The sequence below is a fragment of the Elgaria multicarinata genome, chromosome 9 (genome assembly GCF_023053635.1).
Source record: "Elgaria multicarinata webbii isolate HBS135686 ecotype San Diego chromosome 9, rElgMul1.1.pri, whole genome shotgun sequence".
Taxonomy (NCBI): domain Eukaryota; kingdom Metazoa; phylum Chordata; class Lepidosauria; order Squamata; family Anguidae; genus Elgaria; species Elgaria multicarinata.
In genome coordinates, this window is record NC_086179.1 from 81,616,094 (window position 1) to 81,628,776 (window position 12,683).

Sequence of the window (12,683 nt, forward strand, 5' to 3'; positions counted from 1 at the left end):
AAAAAAACAAGGAACTGAGTGCAATACAGCTCCCAAACAACCAGTAAACAGCCCCCACTCAAAATATGTGTGTGCACACACACAGTCCCTCCCCTTCTCTTTATGTCTCCTTCCCTTCTCTTGCCTCCTTGTAGGGACCCTCGCCTTCCTCTGGTCTCTCTTCTTCCCTGGGTCATCCTTCCCCTCCTCACTTTCTGCCTTTTTCGACTTGTTTTAAAAAATGGGGTGGCTAACCTGGAGTTAATCCTAAACCTACTGCTGGTAGAGGCTCCAGCTACCTGCCCCCTCTTCCTTTCTTCAGAGTGCCTCTGGGGCCACATTGGATCCCCAGTCTGGGGAAAGGAAGTGGGCAGGTATCTGGAACCTCTGCCAGTTCTTGGCCTGAGCCTTTGGGGATGACTGGGAATGTCTTTGACAGGAGCTGATTTTGCTGTGGGTCACCCAGTGGAGGCTGGTGGCTCAGATGTCAGTGAATTCACTCCTGGTTTCAGTCAGAACCAGTCAAGAACTCTGAAGGAGGTAGCCTTTAGAGTTTTGACTGAAACCTAGAGTGGATTCACTGCCCCAATGACAATGGAGCTACCAGTCTTCACTGCCCCCCACCCCCTGTACTGTCTATTCCCTTCGGCTTTATTCAGTGCTGGACAAAGAGAAATGAATGCAGGGATCAAAAAGCTTAAGATGAAAGCTAAAGATCTTATAAATTTACTCATGTGCCAAAAAAACATGAAGGTGCAATTAAAGACACCTGGGCTTAACTTCCACATCCTGTAAGCAGGAAGTGCATTGTATGATCTTGCATATTATGCTCACTTCCAACTTCGCCTCCATGTACCTTCACTTTTTAGCTCCAGTTCACTTCCTTAGGAGGCTCACTGATGCTTTGGACACTGAGGACAGTTGTCACCTAGCTGCATATTGATTCTGCTTTCCCTAAATGCTTTCATTTGCGGGGAGAGAATGGCATATATTAATACATGCTGTATCTGGCAGAGACAGGGGGGGAGATCAATATACTGAGGATGCAGAGAAGGATACAAGATGGGAGTCAGATGGGCATTGGGGCTGTCTCCATCATTATGAAGTCACTGAAGTCAGTAAGAGGAAAGGGGAGTGATATATGTAAGACTGTGGAACATGATTACCACTTAGATGGTGTGGAGGTTAAGCATCTTAACTTTTATCTTAAGTGAAAGCTTTTTGATCCCTGAGTTTCTTGTTTATTCTAAAAAGAAATTTGCTGAATTCACTATTGCAGTGGTAGGTGAGGAGCAAGTTTAATTTCACCGCAGCTCTGTAATTTTTCAGTCCCTCCCTGTTTGTTTATAGGTTCTTTCTTCCCTCATCCCAATAATGCTGTTCTATCCTTTCCCAATCTATTTTTTTGTTGCTACAGCACTACCTACAAGCTGTGTCCTTGTTCTGGTGGTAACCATGTTTGCGTGAGAAGAGATTTCCTCTGGGAAAAGAACAACCAGGCACTGAGCAGTGGTTACAAGATTTGTCCTTCTTATTTAAAACAATGGGTACTTTAAAAGCTAATCACTTCATAAAGATATAGCAGATTATTAGAGAAATAGGAATGACAAGACCCTTTCAGTGTCCTCAGATTTTGGAGTAAGGGTGGGGGAAAAGAATGTCTGTTATTGGGGCTTGTGTAGAGATGGTCATAAATAGCAGGCATTTGCACAAGAGGAGAGATTCTTGTCCTTTAACCTGTAGTATCTCTAACATTTCATATCTGTCTAAAAGGTGGCTAGCATATGGAGCCATACAGATATTCTGTGCCAAATTCCAGAAAGTAGTTCTTTTGATACCTTCTAGATTGTTCTAGATATTCAATTTTTATAATGGTGGAATGCCTCCTGAGCTATCTAGCTTAACTGTAGAGGCACTTCTGAAAGTAATTTGTAGTTAAAATCTTTATTTTATGGACACAGCAGTATGGCTATCTGTAAATCAGTCACCTACTATAACTTGCTGCTTAAGTAAGGACTGCTTCTGCTCCTGCCCAGTACTAAAAGAACAAAGTATTATTTTCTTAACTACAGTGTACTGAAGAAAATATTTGCATATTGACAGTATTAGACCGTTCTCATTTATGTAAGCATATTTATATTGGCATATTTACTGTGCTGCAAATATTCTATAAACATCGAGTACTTTTTTATATACAGGATTGCAGTCCTGATTGTGGAAGAGTCCTGGTTGTGCTGGAGTTGTATTTTTTTTTTTAAAAAAAAAAGATTGCTAACATTTTCGGTCGAATTACTTCAACTTGCAAATCATAAGCTAACCGATCCGTGCTAAAATAGTGACATAAGTATTAGCACTTTGAAGGCTTTTATTTATTTATTTATTTATAAAAGAGCACTAGGTAGGAATAGTTTCCTTAAAGAAGGCAAATGAATTTCATTGAACAGCCGTTTAAATGAATCTACCACTTACTACTACTACATGGCTGTTGCTCCATTTCATCAATTCTCATACCAGTGTTAAACTCTGGAATGAAAGCAGCCAACTTTTTTTTCCAGCACCAGTGTAGTAAACAGAATTCCATGTTAATGACACGTTTCATTGATGTGGAATTTGGACTCCTTTTGGATACAGAAATTTGCAGCTGAGTAATCATACATGTGCGCTTGTTTGTAAAAGTATCTAAAGCTTTCTTTGAAACAGTCAAGGCAATTTACAGCAGTATAACAGTATCAATAAAAAAGGGAACTGTACAAAAATAAAAAAATAAAAAGACCCGGGAGAGTGTAAAGCTTTTAACTTTACACCTAAATACTAGTAACACAGTGGCCTGATAGGCCTCCTTGGGAAACTGGTTCAAAAGTGGTGGCGCCACCATGGAGGATGCCCTTCCTGAATCCCCACTAGATTTTACTTTATGCAGAGAAATAATCCCCATCTCTCTGACAGACAGTAAAGAGCCAGGGAGGAAACATTCCCATAGAAATGCTGCACACAGACACTTATGGCTATTAAGCTCATAATCAGCACCTTATACCTGGTCTGATAAGACAGGTAGGCGGTCATTGTTGTGTCTAATGCGTTTACTGCGGTTAGATGCTGTTAATAATTCAGCTGCCACATTTAGTGCAGACTCCATCTTCTGAAGTATGTGAACCACACATGGAGTGCATTACAGTAGTCTATACAAGGAGTTTACCAGTGATGGAAACAATGGATCCTAAAAAGGCCTAGGATATCACAGATCTTCAAAGATCCAACTATTTATTGCTGTCAGAGGCTTTAGATATTGCCCAGCTGTGGATTTTGGATTAGTCAGATACAGAAGCTTTTTATAAGGTCCAAAATGTGTATGACATGGTTGCAAATGGTTTAAGCATGCTTAAATAGCTGGGTATCTCTGCAGTAAACATGGACGTGGCAAAGGATTAGCACCCTGCTGCTATGTTTTGTTTCAGGAAAACTTGGCTATTTAAATATGCATGCATAATTCACAATTGACTGTGCTGTGTGTGTTTTGGTTTCCCAGTTTAAAAAACAAAGTGAACGAAAACTTGAGGGTGGCAACAGGGCCCCAAGGGTATTTGCATGGCAAATCAGTGCAATTTGTAATGTTCTTCCTACCAGCTATTGGCTGCAATCCAGCACCAACTGTGGGGTAAACAGGATTTCAGTTTGTCTTTTTGCAATTTCCTCTGACCCCCACCAAAGTCCCAGCTGCTTTTAAAACTCTCTGCATTTTAAAAAGGCAGTTTCAAGCTGGATAGGGTGTTTAAACTTCTGAAAGGGAAATGCAGGAAGAAAGCATCAGTTAGCTGAAATCTAGCAATTTAAATTGGTAGTCTTGTATTGATAACTGTTTGAGCTGTTGATTGCTTGTCTTGGGAAAGTTCTTGGATCATAAATACTACTTGTAAAAATGCTTCATGAGAGAATAATATATGTTTCATAATATATATTTGTACAGTTAGTGGCCTGGTTTGCACATAACGCTAACCGTTGGTATGGATTGTTGAATTCTGGGTGGTTGTGGCATGCTGGTTTGTTAACCATGAACAACACAGAGAACCCAGAGTTTGTTGTTGGACTGTGAACTCTGGGTTGTTTAAATCATTGGTAATCGTCACATGTGGACCCAGAATCATGGGTTGATTTGCCAGCCTCCAGAGGTGGCGGGAAAGAGTGGTAAAGAATAAATACTAGGTGCTCTACATGCCAGTAGTACAACGTCGCTAAGGCATTTTGGATACAGGGAGGACATGGGCAAAAGACAAGGAAAACAAACAACTCAGGGATTGGGAAAATGAACCATAGTTTATTCATTCATCTACTGGACAAATCCTGGATGGGGCAACAAACCATGGGTTAAATAAATCATGGGTTATTGTTATGTGAAAATAAGGCCATTGTCTCTTTTAAAACAACATCCAGAGTTACTTTCAGTTAAACATCTGGTTTACATGTAATGGCAACCCAAAGTATGGGTTGAATCATGTGTTGTTATGTGTGATTGGTTGTTAACCAAGAACAACCCAGGAAGTGAAGCCATAGTTGTTGAATTGTGAACTTTGGGTTGTTTGTGGTTAACAACACAGTTAAACTATAGTGTAGGGTTCACATATAATGTCAACCCACGATTCAATGACAACCCATACTCCGCCTGTACTCTCGATTGTCATTACATATGAACCAGGTTGATATGACAAACCAGCAAATTCAAAACAGATACATAATATATTAGAAAAGGGGTTTATCTCTGGAAAAACTTTAGCTATTATTGAGCTAGTTGCCTGTTGCGTCTTGACAGGATAGAATAATGTTTACTTAGTGCAGTTATTAATATTTAATCCAATAATTTGTGGGAGTGCTTCTGTGACAGAAGTAAAATTCAGAATGGCAGGCCTCTCATTTACAGTACAGAGTGTGTGGTTTGTAGCATAACACTACTTTGGAAGCTTCTCTATCTGGCAATTTAAACTGTAAATAGACAATTTAGAGGGAAATGGCCCCTCCCCTCTGTTCCCCCCCCCCAAGATTTCTCTGAACAGCTGCAGAAAGATGTACATGTATGTGAACTCTATTAGATAGAGAAGAGGAGGGCTCATAGATTTTGGAAAGGGATATCAGGAAAAGAGAAGAGAATCCCAACCCAGCTTCAACAAAACTCTGAAATCATCACATTTGGGAGCTGCTGCTGCAGAGGTAGAAACCATTTTGAGGCCTCCTCTTACTTTGAGTAATCAAAGGCATGCTCCCAAAATATCTTGTAGGGGTCCTTCTCCCAAATGCTGGGTGTGGCTTTCATTCTTTTTACAATACCAGTAATTATAATGACCATTATGTAAAGCCCGTCTATTCCTGGTAGTGCTAAAAGCTTCTGTGTTCTTCTGAACACGGCATTGGCATCCAGTTGAAACTTATTACAATTTGACTGAATAGAGCTGGCTGGAATTAGACAGATATTCCAAATGTGAACCATTACAGCATGACATTCATCTTTAATATTCCGTATTAAACTAGTTGTGAGGGTTATTAAAGTTGAAGTCTCAGTACAAGTTTCTTTTTTTGACTACTGGTTCAAGCTCTATTGAACTCTATCACAAATGGGTCTTTTGTAGAAACTACATTCCTTGGCTTCTAAGCAATAGGCTAAACAGGGAGACTGTACATTTTCATCATGTTTTGTCCAGTTAAGAGAGAGTTGTGGGTTTTGTTTTTTAAAAAAGGTTTTCTTCTATTGCTCATGCATTGAGGTTACGCTGTTATGACCTCAATAAGGGGTTATTGATGTTTTTAGTCTTCCACCTTAAATGAAACTTGCTGTGTTGCTAGATCAGAAGTTCTTACTCTTGTACTACAGAAAAACAAGCTGTTTAGAGTACTCTGTATAATGGTGGTGGTCATCTGTAGGGGATAACTGAACAAGGCAGTAATATTGATATAAGCAGTAACATTTGTTTTATCGGTAACCTGTACATACTTGTAAATTGTGATGCTGGAAGATTGCATTATTCTGACTAGTGTTTTAAGATGGTGCTTTGACTTAGAATGCACTTCTATACTACCAGTTCAAAGCAAATTATTGCAACTGTATACCACCCTTATACCACTAGCTGTATCCTATTTTCTCCGCACCATCATAATCAGAAGCAAAGGAAACAGTATGGTGGATTTGGTGTCTTTTGGTGCTGCCCTTTGCAACCGTCTGTAGACTCCTGGAGGCTGTGGCATGGCATAGGCCAGTTCTACACCAAGCAGGATATAACACTTTGAAGTGGTTTGAAAAGGGTACATGGAGTGTGTCCTGGGCCCCAACAGTTATCAATACCATTATAAACCGTTATAAAGCAGTAGTGTAGATCCTGCTATAGTAAGGCTTTAGTCCTAGTGGGAAGTGCCTGGCTGTCTTTGGTTTTTAACAAAAACTTCAGATTTTTCTAATACTGAAGGCTTTCATAAAGGCATTAAAAACGACAAATGTAGGAAAGGTAATTCTTAAATCCCTGTGGTTGCTTTTGTTAAAGATATCTGAAAATATTGTAGTAGCAATGCTTACAATACTGCTTAGTTCTTTCATTAGGTCTTCTGGCTGCTCTATAGTTTTCTACACTGTTTTCTCAGAGGATGTCTGGGTTGATGTGACCTGCTACAGCCTAAATAACTTGTCCAGAAGCTACTAACATTGAATGTCCACAGTTTCCCTAAATGGCCATGATTCTAACAGACTAATGTTGTTCAACAATGTTGTAACGTACTGGGCTTGACAGGTCATGGTGGGATAATTTTCATGTAATGTTAAGCCGGGATTTGGTGTTAACCGGCACACATAGGAACAAGCCCGTGAAAAATGCTGTATTCAAGTACTCTTCTCCTACTCCTGCACAACCAGGAGGAGGAATAAACCAGAATTTAGTTTCACTTCAGCAGATTCTTGGCTGTAGACATCCACATGGACCGGCCGGGGTGGGGGGTGGGGGGCGGAGGGTTGCCCACACCCAGATTACCAGTGTTCATTAAAAAAAAAAGCAAGTTTCTAGCCATTGCAGAACCCAAGGTATGACGCAAAATGTGCAACCACTATTCTACTTGTTTATTTTGTGAGAAAATAATCTGCTCTCACGTTTCAGGGTGTTTCGCTAATGAATCAAGACATAGGAATTTATTGACACACCCATTGCCTTAAGACGGAACTTCCTAGTCCATTTTTAAGTCCCCACTTTTGGTCTTCTCTGGTAGGAAGTGATAGCTGGCCCATATAAAAGAAAAGGAAAAGAAACAATGAAAAAAATAGGATTTTAGTTGTAGGTGTGAATTGGTCAGTAGTGTGTCTATCCAAAAATAAAAGGTAGAAGCAAAGACAGGAATTCATGATCTTTTAAAGTGACGTGTTATTTAAAAAAAAAAAGATTTCCCCTCTGAGAAATATTTTTTAAAATCACTCAATGTATACAAATAAAGTTCTTCATTATTGTACCACATTGGAGGAGTTGGGAATGTTGCAGTGTGTGGGGGGATTAAGACAGCCCTGCAAAGTAACCCAATGTTGTTATTCCTATTTTGCTGGGGAGAGGGGTGAGTTAAGAGTAGTTTATGACAACCATGTAGTGTAGTTCAGTGTTTCCGTGAAGTCTCCTGGTGTGTTAGCTTGTTTTGTTTTGTTTTGAGAAATGGCAGTTTGGGCAGGTTGTGAAATTTATGAGAGCCTATAAGTTTTTAGTTACCTTCCTTTCTGGAGGCCAAGTTGAGCCTTTTTCTCATAAGTGCAGGCCTTGGAGCTGAGGCAGTGTGCCACGTGGTTTCTCAGAAGTTAGTGTTTTCTAATGCATCTATAATAATAAAAGAGGATGTGTATCTATCTATTTTTCTGTCCGTCAGCACCATAGCGGTAAGACAGTGGAACCTAGTCACCTGAAACCAAGTGAACCTGGGTCCATTTGCTACTTGTAGTAATAATGCTGTTGTGAAGGTACTTTAGTCTGTTTGCCTGGAGAGCAAAGCCAAGGGGTGGACTGCAAGCTTAGCATATCAGCTTGTCTTCCATATTAATCACACCCAAGGGCCATTACATGAGACAGAGAAGGAACTGAGGGTTTCACCCATGGGTGTAAAGATCTTGTCTGGACATCAGGTCTATCTTCTGATGAGAAAAAAATTGAGTAGACTTGGTATATAAATGTATCAGAGATACATTTCTCAGGTATCCAGGCCTTGTTGCTCAGTCGCCAAATCTACCAGAAATGTCAAACCTGTTTTATGACACTTATCAGGGATTTTTTAAAAATGTACAAACAGATGCAAAAACGCGTAGTTCCATAAGAACATTTGTGCCATTCAAAATTAGTCATACAAAAGTTGTATTACGTTAGCTGATTTTCTTTTTTTTTTTTTAAAAAAAAGACTGCCTGATAAAAATGTGAAAAGTCGAGAGTCTTCTAATCAAGAACCCTAAATCCTGATCAAGTGTACCCATTTCTCCTCCCCCTGCCATAGATATTTACCACTGACTCCATACCACTGACTCTCCATAGAATGTTCACCAATGTTTCCAACATGAAGAAAATATTTCTAGAACTTGTGGACCCTTTTCCTGACAAGTCATGTGAAATTTTCCATGTTATGATAAAGGTTATGCCAGAAAATAACCAATATGCTGTACTTCAGAGTGTTGTACTATGTTTTTGTGAACTGCCCAGAGAGCTTCGGCTATTGGGCGGTATAAAAATGTAATAAATAAATAAATAAATAAATTTATGCATTAGTTTTTTCTCTTATTAGTGTTCTTTTTAATGTCCTTCATTCCAAATAATTATTGGTGTTCATGTGTGAAGCTTGAATAGAACACTCTTCTCAACTAGTGCTGGCAATATTCCAGGGTTTTCTGCCACTCTGTGTAGACTTCTAAATGTCATGGAATATAATTTTATTTATTTATTTATTTATTTATTACATTTTTATACCGCCCAATAGCCGAAGCTCTCTGGGCGGTTCACAAAAATTAAACAAAGCATTCCTACAAGGAAAATACGTAAGTGTGTTGTAATGTTGCACCTTATGTGTGTAAGTTACAATTACATACCAGTGTGCAGCTTTGCCTGTCTTGGAGAAATTGCTGCAGATGCCCATGTTCATAGCTTGTTCTTTACCACAAACTAAGAATTATGGTTTCAAATTGGGCTTGGGTTGTCAGACTTCAGGCTTACACGATCTATTTTTAATCTCTCCCTGCCCCAGGACCCCAAGATCACCAACTGGACGCTGTTGCTGAAGACATACATTTAGAATTAAAGAATTCTGAGCTCAAGCATTCCGCATTTCAGCAGTATAATTTAGGGTGGCAGGAGGAGGGCGAGTCAATTGGTTGCTGCTATTGTTAAACAATTGTGAGTCAGAAATCTTTGCCAATCTACTGCATATCACTTGGAAATCTGCCAGTAGATCCAGATTTACTTTCTCCTCATCCCTAGTTTAAAAGAAACTCTAGTCAGTTGTTAAACAAACCAAACCCTGGGTTGTTTTTCTGATTGGTTTAGCAAATGAAAGTTTATTTTAAATCACAATTTGCATGTAATGATAAAAATGGAATCTGCTAAAATGAAATTCTGGTTTATTCTACATTCTGGTCATGGAGAGGATAGGAGGGGAGGGGAAGGAAGAGTGTGTAAGCCTGGCACTTCACAAGGGCTCATTTCTGCTCATGGATGTAATGCTAAATTATGGTTTGGCTTTACGTGCAAACTGCCCCACATTTAAAAGGAGAACCTGTTTAGAGGAGTAAGTTACTGCAACACTTTGATGTTCATGTAGCCCTATTTACCACTACTGAAATAGTAGACATAGTGGTTGTACATGTAAATAAAAGTTGGGTTAGTAATCTAAAGTGTAAAAGTTGGGTTAGTAATCTAAAGTGTAAAAAGTCAGTGCTTCAGTTCTTTTGCACCCTACTTTGTCCCAGAAATATAAAGCAACTATGGGACTGTGCAAAGAAGGGTTGGCTCAATTCTAAGTGGCTCCATTAAGTGTAGTAGGGGACAATCAGAGGGAGCTGGGATTGCAAGGACAGATTTAGCATCCATACAAAGAGTGTATCCAGGTATATTCTTTACTTCCATAAGTGTGGTTGCCATTCACTCTTGGGTGGGGGAAGTAAAGCACTACATTTGTGGACAGTGTAGTGGGATAAAATCAGTCCATCCTCTTGTAGAGTAAATGGATCAACCTCCAATAACAGAGATCGCATGAGGGATTTGCTGTCCACTTCTGTGCAGATGTATTGTACTCCCCAAGGTACAAACCCTCTTTCCGGACACCCATTGTCATGACAGGCAGGGTATTCTATTACATTTTATAGTAATATATAAGGGCAGAGATTGAAGCTAGCTTGACTGGAAACTGTATTTTGCTGTTTCTCTAGCTCAGCTTCCCATTTTTAAGTACTGGTTATGCATAGAACTGAGACTGTTCTACAGAGGAATAGTCCACCTATTTTCTAGGCACCTCGCAATTGACACAAGGTTTCACCTTTTTCAGCTCTTCAGTGCCAGAGCATCTTTAAATGTTATCTTTGAACTGAGGTTTATTGAACATACAAACTCTCACAACAATAAAAAAAGGAAAGTGAGGAAAAAGTAATCTGAATGTTTTTCAGCAACCAGAGAGTTACAGGCCTAGAGCTTCTCTTTAGGCACTGTCTACTCAAAGCAAATTGAAGGGGATTACATGAAATAAACTCTTCAGTCATAATTGTGGATTTTTGTCAGCTAGTGTTTGCAGTTAGTAAAAGCTTGCTCAAATGTAATCCAAAGAGAATGTTTTTTATTTAACAATTGAAAAATAAAGTACTAGAAATTAATCCAGGCTTCTTATTTTCAGTAGCTTTGAGTTTGTAAAAGAAGGCCTTTCATATTTCTGTATTCTAGAAAACAAAAGAATGCAAGTGCACCTCAACACTGAACTTATTTTCAGTACATGTATTTAGAGATTGTTTGGGGAGAGTAATTTATTTACTTTCAAGTTATAAAAGGAGTAGTGATATAGTTGCATATTACCACATTTGTTTGCAGATGAGAGTAAAGTTCTAACTACTGGCTTTATTAGTTCATTTATTTTGGCATATGCTGCTGTGAAACATTTGGGCATTACATGGCATCCTTTAAAATAACAATAAATTATTTCCTATTGTTAATAAGATATTACTTGATTTGGTACATTCCCAAACTGTTTCTTTCACATGCTGCAGGAGATGGAAGAATCTGAAGCAGGAAAGATGGTTGGAGAGTTGTCCAGGTCTACAGTATACACACTCTGTAAATAATTCTGCAGATTTTGTTGCTTAGTTACTGGGAATCATTTTGTGGTAATGAAGGACAGTTAAAACAATATTGAAAACTTGCCTTAAAAAGCATTTCACTCATCATTCTGAAATACCCCTGCACTTGCCATTTGCAGTTTTTCCATTGGAAAATAATGAGAATAGTCTGCAGAGGAAGATTTCTCCTGAGGTTTCATTGCTGACAAGAGACAAGACAGGAGTTGAGGAAATGAGAGTTATTATGTTTAGATACTTGAAATTGGTGTTGAGAGTGACAAGGAGCCATTGGTAGGGCTCAAAGAAATGGTTGTTGCTACATTGTTCCTCTCAACACAGTATAATATAAGAGTATGCGACAGCTGTTCAAAGAACTATACCTTTTGATGAAGCAGCAGGGTGACTTCCTGTAAGGCTTTGTAGTATGGAATACGCTCTTGAAATAAGTGCCCAATGCTGTTCCTGCTAGCATCTACTGTGTGTTTCCTGTACTGAGGGAGGGTCAGGAAGAAGACAAAACAATGGGTAAAGAAAAATGCTCATTCTGAGTAAATGGCTGGATTTGTATGAGTGAGGCATTTTTAACCAGGAACTGACATCTGTTTAAATAAGCATGGCAAACGTTGAATGGGCTGGGAATTCAGTCATGTTGCTTCAGTTCATTAAAAAAAGTTTTGGGACTCCTTTTTTGCAATTATCTGTCAATTACTTTATGTATATTGTTCTTAAGCTGTGTTGAGAGCATCTCCTAACTGAATTGTAGGCTGGAGGGCAAGAACGCTTTCAAAAAGGCAAAAGTACTACTAATCAGCATGACCTTTTAGGACTTCTGAATCTTAAAACATGTGCAAAGCCTGAAACTTTGGGCATGTCTACACCAGCCCTATATCCCAGGGTAGTCCTTGGATTGTCCCTGTGCGTCCAAATGACGCACAGGGGATCCCAGGGGCAAACCAGGACGACCAAGGACTTTTTCCGGGATATGGGGAACCACGGAAAACCCAATGTGGCTCCTGCTCCCGGGTCCTCCTGTCAACTGTAAAATGGGCATGGAGCTCACAGGGGCAGTCCCATGCCCATCAAGGGTGAGGGGTGGGGAACGGGTTTGGATTTTTTTGTGGATGAGCGCAACTGCACTCCTTCTCCCTCTTCAGAAAAAAAAATGGTGGCTGTGACAACCTTCAAGACTCTGGGGGAGGGTTGCGGAAGCTGGTAAGTCCACGACCCTCCCTCCCTCTACACCCTATGGTATAGACATGCCCTTTGGGTTAGAATTTTTAGATCTGAATTATACAGCCTTTGATTTGGTAGATAAGGATCACCTCAAGGTCAAATTATCTGATAATAAGTAGGTAACTATGGATTTGTATTTATTTTTGTTTAAGGCACAGACATTAGAGAA

General features: G+C 39.4%; 1 protein-coding gene across 1 annotated transcript in view; it reads left to right on the top strand.

Annotated features, from left to right (window-relative positions):
• The window catches only part of PTPN12 (protein tyrosine phosphatase non-receptor type 12), a 70,951-nt gene that overhangs the window by 17,977 nt on the left and 40,291 nt on the right, over nucleotides 1–12,683 (top strand). The window lies entirely within an intron of this gene.